A 12,651-nucleotide genomic window follows, 5' to 3' on the forward strand; every position below is an offset into this window, starting at 1 on the left:
GTGGAGGTAGAGGGAAGGTTTCCTCCAATACCCACGGGACTCTGGATCCTCTACCTCTACTCCGACCACCCCGGCCACACCACAGGTTGCAAATTTAGCAAACTATATAACACCCTAATATACATATTTTTATGCTCGAGTCATAAGTCAATGATATTTCGGTGATACGACTCAAGGTGGAATAATAATAAGTATTTGTGTGTGTGTGTGTGTATGTAATTGAAGGAATTACGAAACGAGAAGTCTGAAAAGGAGTAGAATAGAATCGCAAACAAATAATGCTCTCGTATAATGATAACAAGAAGATAAAGTGCGCTCAAAAAGTGATAAGAAAATTAAGACATTAAGAAGAAATAAGATAAGGACAATATATATAGGTATAATCTTAAGTAAACTAGCCTAGTCGCGATCTGCGAAGTTTAGGTCAACTAAGGTGCAGAATTAATTCAGTTTGACAACAATATTTCCTATCTCTCCCAAAGATATGTCATCGCCTCTATAGGCAAGTTGCAAAATAAACATTTATGTACATCATATTAGAGGTTTTTCAAAATAAAAAAAATGAGAGATTCTAAAATTACAAAATAGAATCAAATAAACTTTGCCGCCATCCAGACGAATCCATCCCACTACTGAGCATCAGGACCTGCATCTGAAAGATAGATAATATATACGGAGTGAGAACCCCCAACCCATGTATTCCCAGTATGGTAAAAGTGCCAAATAAATACAATGCACTATAATAAGAACTCATTAAGCATCTTAAACTTCCTTTAATCAGATATTCATTCCTAGGTCCTCACTAATCTATAAATAGGCAACTCTCATAGGGGATACTATGTTTAATCCATTTCCTATCTTCTCCAACTTTTCAACTGTCTGAACTTTTCCAACCTTTCAGACTTTCCAAAGCCTTCCTCAGAACAGGAATCAAAGCTAGAAACAGAACCAGCCCTCAGCGTCAACCGACACCAGTATGAAGGACATCTCAGAGAAGCAAACACTAGCAATGCAAGCAAGTAATATACAAATAGAGTCAAGTATAGCAGTTAGCACATAAACACATAATATACACAATTAGGCAAACCAAAGACAATTGAGCAAACGCAAACAATTCAAACATATGATGTATGCCTATCCTATAACTGATGAGTCTCATCTGTCAGTTATATAGCTAACCCGACATGTCCGGTAGCTACCTGGACATTGTCCTCTTGAAAGCTGGTGAGTGGTATAGTACCACGATCCTCACTTGGTGAGCGATAAACTACCTCGATCCCTACATACGTTTTCAATTGAAAAATAGCATACACGTGGGCTGTAAATAACCACGATCTCCACAAAACAATTTCATATCAAATCTCGTGGACGGTATTAAGCACGATCCCCATAAAACATTTTTCTTTAAAATTTGGTGGGCGATAAATAACAACGATCCCCACGAAATAATTTTCTTTAAAATCTGGTGGCCGGTAAATAACCACGATCCTCAAAGAACAATTTCAAATCAAGTTCATTCTCGTTATTCTTCTTTTTCATCTCTTACCCGGAGAAGGTGGACAATGCCACTGCCTCTTACCCGGAGCCTCAACTTATACCCGGTGCGAGTGGATAGTGCCACTGCCTCTTACCCGGTCACATATATCTCATTATCATTCAATTCATTCCAATATCTTACTTCAATATCAATCCTCATCATCCTTTATTCAAATTCAATCATCATCAATCCATCTCTCATTTAATTTGCAATTCATCATTATCATCATCTCAATCAAACTCAAATCATGTCCATGTCTCAAACTCATCACCAGTTCTTAATATTATCATTTCAACACTCCGCCCAACCACTTAAGTCATTCCAACCACCAAAACTTTCCAATCCTATAGTCACCAGCCCTAGTCTCATAACAAAATTTATCCATATAAGTCCATTTAATGCACTCTCCCTTAATCCAAAGCCTAAATACTAGATAAGGGATCTTAAACAAGTGTCACAGAAGTTTACAAGCGTGTCAGGAAAGTAAAACGAGAAAACATATTTTTCTATTGAAAAATAAGGTCTGTGCGTGCGTATAGGTTGTGTGCGTACTCACGCAACAGAAAGATTTTCTGGCTTGTGCGTAAGCATGATGTTGTGCGTATGCATAAGTTGAAATACTTGCTTCGTTCTGTGCGTACGCACAGAAGTGTGCGTGGGCACACATGACAAATTTCTAAATTTTCTGCAACATCATAGAAATCAAATTTTTAACCCTAACTTCCAACATCAACAACTTTCTCTACAAAATTCGAAATTCTATCATCTTTATACTGTTTAAAGATCTTTTAATTATCTTTAATTTAAACTAAAGTTCACTCAAATCCAAGTTTCGAGAGCCAAGTTATGGCTTGTCAAAATTGGCTAAAAACAGGTTTTTACCAAACTAATCAAAATCCTCAAGTCTCAAAAGTTCTCAATCCAAATCAAATGCAACCATACCACATTTCCATTTACTTACCTATCATTTCCAACCATCCAACACATAATAATTTAATTCCCAATTTATTAATCCATTCAACGATTCTTACTCATATAATCACAAATTTTAATTATTACCAATACAGTAATTATTCACACAAACTTCACACATTTCAACTCAATTTTATCAACTTCACACCTTAAATCCTCAATCTTCACTATTCTATCAATCATTCCAATTTCCACACATTCTATATCAATTCTCTATTCAATCACCCACATTATCAGAAAATTCAATCATCACATACCGTTTTTACCTCTTTCCAGCCTCCGGTCCAACTTTACGGCCTCCGGCCTAATATTCATCAAATCAATAAATAAACTCATAATCATATAATTTTATATCCATCACTAATTTCAATAAACTTAACAACAATGCATCATCCAAAACATCAATTATCACAACATATCTTCTACACATACCAACTCAATCCAAATACTCAAGTCAAACTTAATCCTAGGGGTGTCTAACCTAGGAATTCTCATCACACCACATGGTGCTTAAATGAAACTTAAACCGTACCTTGTTGACGGTGGTTCACATCCATACTCAAGTCTCTTTCACAAAGACACCCATAATTGAATCTCTACTTCCAAGCTTACCCAAGAGTTCCAGAAGCAAATTCATGTTCCCAAGAGCACCAAAAATTCACCCAACAACTCTAACACAACCAATATCATACACATGTCAACCTAGGATTCATAAATTTGATAAATCACAAGGGTTTAGTGATTCCTTACCTTATCCACTGGAAAATTGGGATGAAATTTACCAATGGCTCAAACTAGAGCACACCTAAATCACCAAAATTACAAAATCTCTCAAAACTCAAAGCCAAATTCGTGAAAATAGAGAGATAGAGAAACTGGGCACGAAATTCGGAATTCCTTACTATTTTGTTTGGATATAATTGAAGAGCTCGACGAGACGAATGCGTGGTCACAAACGCCTCGTCAATCCAGCTCCAGATCAAAAATTATGGAGGTTTTAAAGAGATGATGAATAGTAAAAAAGGTTTTTTACCTCTCTCGTCTCCCACTCCGTGTCACACTCTGAAGGTGGGGAAGAAGGGTTTGTTATGTGCTGAAATAGAGTTTATATAGAGTGGGTTTGGGCCCACTTGGGCTCAGTTCATTCGGTTTAGCTTGTTGGCCCAACTTTGGGCCAAAATTTTTAAGATTTGTGTTTTAATTCACATTTTAAATATTTTTACTTACCCAAATCATAAGTTCTAATTACTTAAACCTCTTCACTCATAATTAATTTTCTCAGCTACAATACCAGACAGACCTCAGTCAGTACTACCGGTCAAATTTTTTGTTCACATTTTTACGCAAAAAACTATGTTTTCCGGCTCAGAAAAATCCATTGAGTCCGAATATCATATCAAAATTGTCAAATTATGATTGTTACATTTTCTAACCATTTTTGCTCATATTTAATTAATTACTTAATTAATTACGGTTTCATCGGGTTTTACAGACTAGCCGTTCATCATGGTCCCTAACCCCAACTAAGTGCCACCATCCACGGCGATGACGCCGCCTCCTACCACTCAGCAGCCTACATTGATGAAGGAGAATTGATGGTTTAGAATTCTATAATAGATTCTCGTTGCAAGTATAGTTTCTAAACCGACAAACAATCCTTTCATACAAAAAATTATTTGTCACAAGTAAAACAACCAATAAAAATAACCGAAATATTCAAACCTCGGGTCGTTCTCCCTAGGAATTGCAATAAAATGTTCTTGTTGTTAGCTATGAAGTATATTTTGGGATTTTTGAGATAAGAATCAAGAAATGTGAATGGCAAAGGAAATAAACTAACAATTAAGAAAGCTCTTGGCAAGGAATGAGAATTGGAAGTCCTATCCTTATTATCATTCTCAATTGTGATGAGAATTGTTCATTGCTCCCACTTAGTTAACCTCTAGCTATGAAGAAAAGTCAAGTGGATAAATTAACTTGATTCCACAAGTCCTAGTAAAATCTAAAGGAAAGACTAGTTTTAGTAGCATTCAAGTCAATTAGCAGCTTTCAATTATCAATCAACAAAAGAGTTTGATAACTCAAGAGTCACCAATTACTCAACCTAAACCACGAGGAGAAAAATCTAACTCATAACTAGAAGAAGCATTTCAACAAACACCTAGTGGGCAATACAAACAAACAATACATAAATTACAAGAATTAAAGGAATCTACAACTATAAAAGTAAGAGATCAACAACAGAAAACCAAAGTAATTATGAAACAACAAAGAAATCATGAATTGCATTGAAAAGAAATGTAGATCTACAAGAGAATCCATAAACTACAACTAACAATGCAAAAGAACTACAAGAAAACTACAAGAGAAGAAGAATTCTACAACTACAAGAGAACAATTAAAGATCGAAAAGGAGAATTAGAAGAGAAGAAGAAGTAGATCTAGATCTAAAGTTAAGAACCCTAATCTAGAGGGAGGAGAGAGCTTTTCTCTCTAGAAACTAACTAAAGCATGATGAAAACTAAACTCTAACTAATTCTAAAACTACTCCTTCATCCTCCTTCAATCCTTGGGTTTAATAGCATCAGAAATGAGTTGGATTGGGCCCAAAATGCTTCAGAAATTGCTGGCCACGAGTTGCCTTTAGTGAGTCACGTGTAGCTTCCCATGCGTACGCGTACGTGTCTCTAAACGCCAGGCAACTATTACAAATTTTATATCATTTGGACTTTTATAGCTCAAGTTACGATCAATTAAGTGCAAAGAGGTCAGGATTGATAGCTTTGCGATTTCTTCATTTCATCATGAGTTCTCTATTTCTACATGCTTTTTCTTTATTCCCTCAATCCAATCTTTTGCCTCCTAAACCTGAAATCACTTAATAAACACATCAAGGCATCTAATGGAATCAATGTGAATTAAATTTAGCTATTTTAAGTCCTAAAAAGCATGTTTTCACTCTTAAGCACAATTAAAGGAGAATTTACAAAACTATGCTATTTTAGTGAATAAATGGAAGAAAAGTTGACAAAATCCTCTAAATTCAACACAAGATAAACCCTAAAAATGGGGTTTATCATGCATCCACGGCGATGCTGAGTCCAGAGACGGATGCCACGACCCTAGAGTCCAACCACGGTTGTGAGGCAGCAGCTGATGCCCCTCCGCCAACTACCATCGTACATTTACGCATTTGGCCTGATGGCACCATGGGATAAGTATTATGTTCAATGTTCATGTATTTCCTGTTTATTGTTTTCTAGTTTCATTGATTATGATTCTTGTTGTTGCTTAGATTTCCTAAAAATTGATTCCTATTTAGTGGATTTAGGTTAATTTGGAATGTTGTTGGTTATTGTTTTTTCGTTTCATTAATTATGATTCCTGTTGTTCCTTAGATTTCTTGAAAATTTATTCCTATTTAGTGAATTTAGGTTGATTTGAAATGCTGCTGGTTATTATTTTCTAGTTTTATTAATTATGATTTCTGTTGTTGCTTAGATTTCCTGAAAATTGATTTCTGTCTAGTGGATTTAGGTTGATTTAGAATGCTGTTGGTTATTGTTTTCTAGTATTATTGATTATGATTCCTATTGTTGCTTAGATTTCCTAAAAATTTATTCCTGTTTAGCGGATTTAGGTTGATTTGGAATGCTACTGGTTATTGGTTTCTAGTTTCATTGATTATGGTTTTTGTTGTTGCTGAGATTTCCAAAAAATTGATTCCTGTTTAGTTTCATTGATTATGATTCCTATTGTTGCTTAGATTTCCTGAAAACTGATTCATGTTTAGTGGATTTAGCTTGATTTGGAATGCTGCTAGTTATTATTTTCTAGTTTTATTGATTATGATTTCTGTTATTGCTGAGATTTCCTAAAAATTGATTCCTGTTTAGTGGATTTAGGTTGATTCTTGTTTGTGGGTTGTTGTTAGGTTTTTGCCGACCCCAAACACGTATACTCAGGAGATGATAAATGTCATCAAGCTGATGTATGACCAGCGTTGACCTAGCTACTCGAAGATCCTCGCTGAGACTAGGCAGCATTGGTTTGGGAAATAGGTGGTAATTACTTTCATTGTTTCTATTTTAAACCTTTTTAGCTAGTTTATATCATCTATATTGTTTACTAAATTTAAAGGTTCTTTATTGCAGCTGCACTTCATTTGGGATGCTAAGAACGACCTGGCCATCTGGAAGATATTCGACTATAGGATGGGTCGGCGGCTCCAACAGATGCTGGATGATGTTCGCCATGGCCGGGACCAGCGAATGTGCTTGGTTTGAACGGAGGTAAAGAAGAGCCTGTTAGCTCATTGGGAGACCTATGCGGGGTTTAGGCATCAGCGTCTCACCAACTGAGCTAATAGCGCATCGGGGAGGTCGTCAAAGTACACTGGCGGCTTGACGAACTTCATGAAGATGAAGGCCAGGCTAGTCTGTAGTTCTTTTAATATTGTTAATAACTTCATTATGTTATCTATTTTGTATATCATTAGTAGGCATTCTAATAATTTTTGTATTTCAATGTAACTTGTTTATGGTCGAAGTCATTGGACTGTGATGAAGGGCCTAAAGTAGGTTTGAAATTTCACAAAATAGAATTGGCATTGCAAGTATAGTTCCAAACCAACAATTGACTCTTAATCAAAGTTTAATTCAAAGATGTCACATCAACACAAAATATAAATCGGGAGTTTTAAATCCCGGGTCGTCTTCCCTCGGACTATGCAATTTAGGTGTCCACTCTTGGTTGTGAAATACAGAGATTTTCAATAATAGAACGGAAAATTAAAAAAACTAAAGAATAAAAGAACTAATAAGAGATCAAAAGGAAATTAATGCAAATTAAAAGAAGATAAGGTCAAATCTAGTGAAAAATCCAATAATGGTATAAAAGAGCCTTGACTTGGAAATGAGAATTAAGGAATCCTATCATCGTCATAACTACAATTATGGCAACTATGATGAGTTAATCTTACTTCGTCAACCCCTAACATCAAGGAGCAAGTCAAGCAAACATAATTGACCTTAATCCAAAAGTCCTAGCTAACTTACTAATTAACTTAGTAAAAAGCTAGCATTAATGGAAACAAGAGTCAACTAACAACCCAAGAATTACCACTAAATATCAGACATTATGACTCTAGTATCCTAGGAACTAATTTTCCAAGCCAAGGTGTGAAAATCTACTCAAAATCACCAAGTGGCATTTTCATAAACACTTGGTGGGCAAAATAACAAAACATGGCCCATTGCAAAAGATAATGAAAACTATAACCAAGCTATCACAATATCAACAATAGAAGCTCAATCAAGCATATGTAAATCATAAAACATTAAATTCATCAACCAAAGATTCAAGAAACCAAAATTGCACATATTATCAAAGTAACTTGAACTAGAAGAAGATGTAGCAAAAGTAGTGTAATTAAAGAGAAAATTAAAGATTACTTACAAAGAGATGAGCAAAATCCAAGATGAAAACTAAAATTATAAAATTCTACTATGAAACCTACATAAACCCTAAGAGAGCATGAAAAGAACACTACTTTACACTACTCCTACTCCTAATTATCTATGTAATGTGTGTAATAGTGAGCTCTCAAAGTGTTTGTTCATTTTCCTTTGATATAGCCTTCAATTTTGGCTTCAGCAACTCCAAAAATTGGGTCAAGAGGGCCCCGAATTCGCGTTCCATATGCTTTATTAATGAACTCATGTGCTAGAACTTGTGCGTACACACAGGAGGTTGTGCGTACACACATTTGAGTGTGTGCCTCTCCTTTATTTTTTTCATGTGTTCTCCCTTTTTGCATGCTTCTTTCCACTTCTACCAAACCATTCTTGCCTAATTGACTTGAAATCACTTAACAAGATATATCATGGCATCAAATGGAATAAAAGTGGATTTAAAATGATCAATTTAAGCATAAAAATGCATGTTTTCACATTTAGGTCCAATCTAGATAGAAATCACAAAAGTATGTTATTTTGGTGATTAAATGTAAGTTTAAATGATGAAATCTGTCCAATTCAAGCCAAAATTTACCGCCAAATATGGACTCATCAGACCGCGAGACCACATTGGCGGAGACCTTCAAGTACACCCACACATTGAAGGAGAACAAAGCGAGATTTGTTGATTAGAGGGCTCAGGACTATTATGTGAGTAAACTTACATTTGATTATCCTTTGCTGTAAAATTATTAACTGTATATCTGTCTTAGCTTACTAATCACACAGTAACTTGTGTTAATTGAACAAGAGTCCTACACTTAGAGATGTCATCCATCTCATTACAAAACCTGATAGAAATAGATTTGCACTTCCTACGCATGGCAGGGTTAGGATGAAGCCTCATCCCATACTACTCCAGCTAAAGCCTCTCGTCCAGTATCAGGAGAAACTGCGTCTCAAACACCTTGAACACTTCCTGCTACATGTACATCGGATGCACGAAAGGGACCCATTCTACACTAGTGGTGGCACAGGCAGCAAGCGCATAACAACATGAGGAATTGAATGACTGGAAAAGGCCACAGTCACATGTGCCATTCGTCAATCAAACACGGAATGGACCTTCTGAACAACCCTCAAAAGGCTCTAACAGCTCAATCAGGAAAATTGAAACCCATCTGTCATAGTGACTCATGCTCATCTTCGAGATTCCCTCTCTGTTCTTCTCAATAGCAACTGTCAGCCATTGTGAGAATTGATTACCCACTGCTAGTTGTGCATGTGCCTCCCGTCCCTTCCTGACGAACAATTGCTGCAGCCGCTCGTACATTCATTGCACGATAGCTAAAATCGGTAGATAGCGTGTACCCTTGAGCACATCATTCATGCACTTGGAGAGGTTCGTCCTCATTTATCTGAAGCAGCAACCGCTATCACAGTGTTGTAGCCAGATCTCTTTGTTGAACCTACCATCCCAGTCCACCATCTCCCGTGACAATCCCCTCAATGTATCCATGTACCACTCATACCCAGCCTTGCTGAGACTGTAAGTAGCATTTATGAGATACCGCTTTCCCTCGGCAGACTTGAAATGAGACATGAAGTTTATCGCCATGTGTCGAACACAGTAAGCATGATACGTTCTAGAAGGATGCCAACTGTAAGAATCGGCATTTTTATGAATAAAATTATTTAATTGTCCAAATTAAATTCCGAAAATTTAGGATGAGAATTTGTGGATTTAAATATGATTTTTGAACTCAGTAGGTCCTTCCGAGTCAGAAAATGTGTTTTCTGTGAAAAATCGTAAAAAACCGCGAATCGGCAGTCGAACTGGTTGAACCGGTTCAAGTCTGTCTTGTACTGCACGAGGAACAGTGAGAATGGTCAAACCTCTTAGAAATATATTAGAAATAAAAAACCGGATGTCAATGTTAAAGACTTGGCCCAAAGTTGGGTCGAACGGGTTAAAAACGCTAACAGGTTGAACCGTGTCTAAGTTGGGACCAAGTCCATCATATGTAAGGGTTCATTAATGAACCCTTCACCCAAAAACACACACACACCAGCTGCAAAGAGGAGAGAAGAGAGAAGAACACTATTCACTTCCCCATTCAATTTGCGATATCTTGAGCTACGGTGCTCCGATTTGCGTGCCGTCAGCGGCTACGGATTCCTTGTGAAGAGATCTATAAAATCCACCCAAGAAACTGGTAAGGAAAGCTCGAATCCTTTCCAGTTCTTCTCTTCAAAGTTTCGAAAATCTATGATTTTGGGTTAAGTGAGATTGTGATTTTGGATGTTTAAGTTTGCTTTAATCCTTGCTTAGCCTTAGATTTTGGCCATCAAATCTGCTGGGAGAGGTAAGAGATACTAAAATCTTGTGAAATTTGATTTATGTTAAGTCCTAGGTTGATTGGTGGTGATTTATGTGTGTATAGTTTGATTATTGTGTAATTGGGAGCTTTTGGAGCTTATTGGTGCTTGTTGGAGTGGAATTGAAAGCTTGGTTTGGAGTTGAGAGCTTGCTTATGCTCCTTTGTGGGTTAAAGGCATATTGAGAATCAGCCAAGGTATGGTTTCGGTTTCCTCCATGTAGTATATAATATTCATGGACACTTAGGCTAGTGACCCATAGGATAGGTTTGGATTTGAATGGTTGGTGAGTTGTTGGATGCTATTGTATAATGATGTATGATGAAATGATGATTTTTTAAGTTTAATATTAATAATTGATAGTGGTATGATGAGGATGAATGATTTGTGAAGTTGGGGAGTGAATTATGTTGATAAATGTGATATTGATGTTAATTGATTGGAAATATATATTAATGATGTTTGATTATATGTGATATATAAATGTGGAGATTGAGGATGAGGAAAGGTGGAGAAATATGTGGTAAGCATGGTGCAATATGCCATAGAGTGTTAATTGTGATGAGAATTGGTGTTTGGAATGGCTTAGTTTGGTTTTGGTTGTAGTTTATAAAGAAATTGAGGAAATTGTGATTTTGGGTAAAAGTTGAATTTTGGTGAACTTTGTCTGATCATAACTTTTGCCTTGGTTTTCAAAATTGGTTGAAATTTGTTTAGAATTAAAGATCTTTAAAAAATCTTTAAATCGATATAGAGCTTGTGAAATTTGAAATTTTGTAGAGGAAGTTATGATCATTCAAAGTTGGTGTTGGAAACTTGAAATTCTGCAAAGTTACAAAATTCTGAGTTTTCTGGTATGTGCGCACGCACAGCCTTGTGCGCACGGACACTCTACAAAAATTGTGACCTGTGTGCACGCACAGACCTGTGCGTCCGCACATGCTGAGACAGGCAATCTGCTCACAGCGTTCGCACAGCTTGTGCGCGCACACACAAGGTGAAATTGCAGCCTGTGCGTACGCACAGACCTGTGCGCACGCACACGTTGGGGAGGCCAGTCTGTTAGGGGCGCTCGCACAGCTTGTGCGAGTGAGCAGGCTTGTAAATTTTAGTACCTGTGTGTATGCACACCCCTGTGCGTACGCACACTTTCAAAATCTTCCTGGGCGTGCACACGCACACCCCTGTGCGGACGCACATGCCTTGTTTCATAATTTTAAACTTTGTTTTTAACTATTTCACCTTCACAACAAGGCTGTAAGCTTCCTTAACACCATTTCAAGACTCTTGGGCTTATTTTTTAGCATTGAAACATATGGAAAGGTTTTAGGAGAATTATTTGGGTCTACCTTGAAAAGTTAGCAAACGGAGGCTTAGATTTCTGGTGTTTTGGTGAAGAGTTTGGCTGAGGGAGAGGGAAGAGTAGTGAATCTTGGTGGATACTGGCAATGAATTAAGAAATTGATAAACTGATGAGTTCGGGATGGAGAATCATGAATTTATGATTGCTGTGTTAAGTTGAGAACGCGAAAAGGGATGATGAGGGTATGATTGGATTATACGAGAGTGTGCGGAGCCTATATCTTCGGCGTAGCAGATTGTTCTGCTGCATGATTAGTTGTGGTTAAGAGTGTGCGGAGCCTATATCTTCGGCGCGGCAGATATTTCTGTCGCATGATTTGTTGAATGTTGAGAGTGTGTGGGGCCCATATTCCCGGCATGGCAGATTGTTCTGCTACATGAATTGTTTGTGGACGGTTCCTTCTCTGCTGTAAGAAGTGTGCGGGGCCTATATCCCTAATGTAGTAGACTTCCTACTACAGGAGTGTGCAGGGCACTATATCTCTGACGCAGCAGACTGCTGCTGTATGAGTGTGCAGGAAACTATATCTCTGACTTGGCAGAAAAGGCTACATCTGGGAGGATGTGTCGGGTTGGCATTTATGGACCGAAAAGTGATATCACGAGCCAATAGGATAGAAATTCATCATATGCATCTTCTATATGCTTGCTTGCTTTATTTACTTGAGTTTCCCTAATTGTATAACATGTTTACTTGCTTCTTGAATTACTTGTTGTATATGAATATTATCTATGTTTTACTTGCTTGCATTAATTGTGATTGTCCGACGTTGAGGAGGTTAGGTAGGTAGTGGTGATGGGATTGCTCGGAGGGTAGGTTGGCGAGGGCTGTGGGGTACAGCGGTGTTTGACTAGGTTAGAAATCCTCTATGGTTTAGTTATGTTAAGATTTATATAATTATGCTTATTTGGATTAGAATGCTTTAAGCTTGAATCCTTGTGATG

Source organism: Arachis stenosperma, chromosome 7, assembly GCF_014773155.1.
Source record: "Arachis stenosperma cultivar V10309 chromosome 7, arast.V10309.gnm1.PFL2, whole genome shotgun sequence".
Classification (NCBI taxonomy): Eukaryota; Viridiplantae; Streptophyta; class Magnoliopsida; order Fabales; family Fabaceae; genus Arachis; species Arachis stenosperma.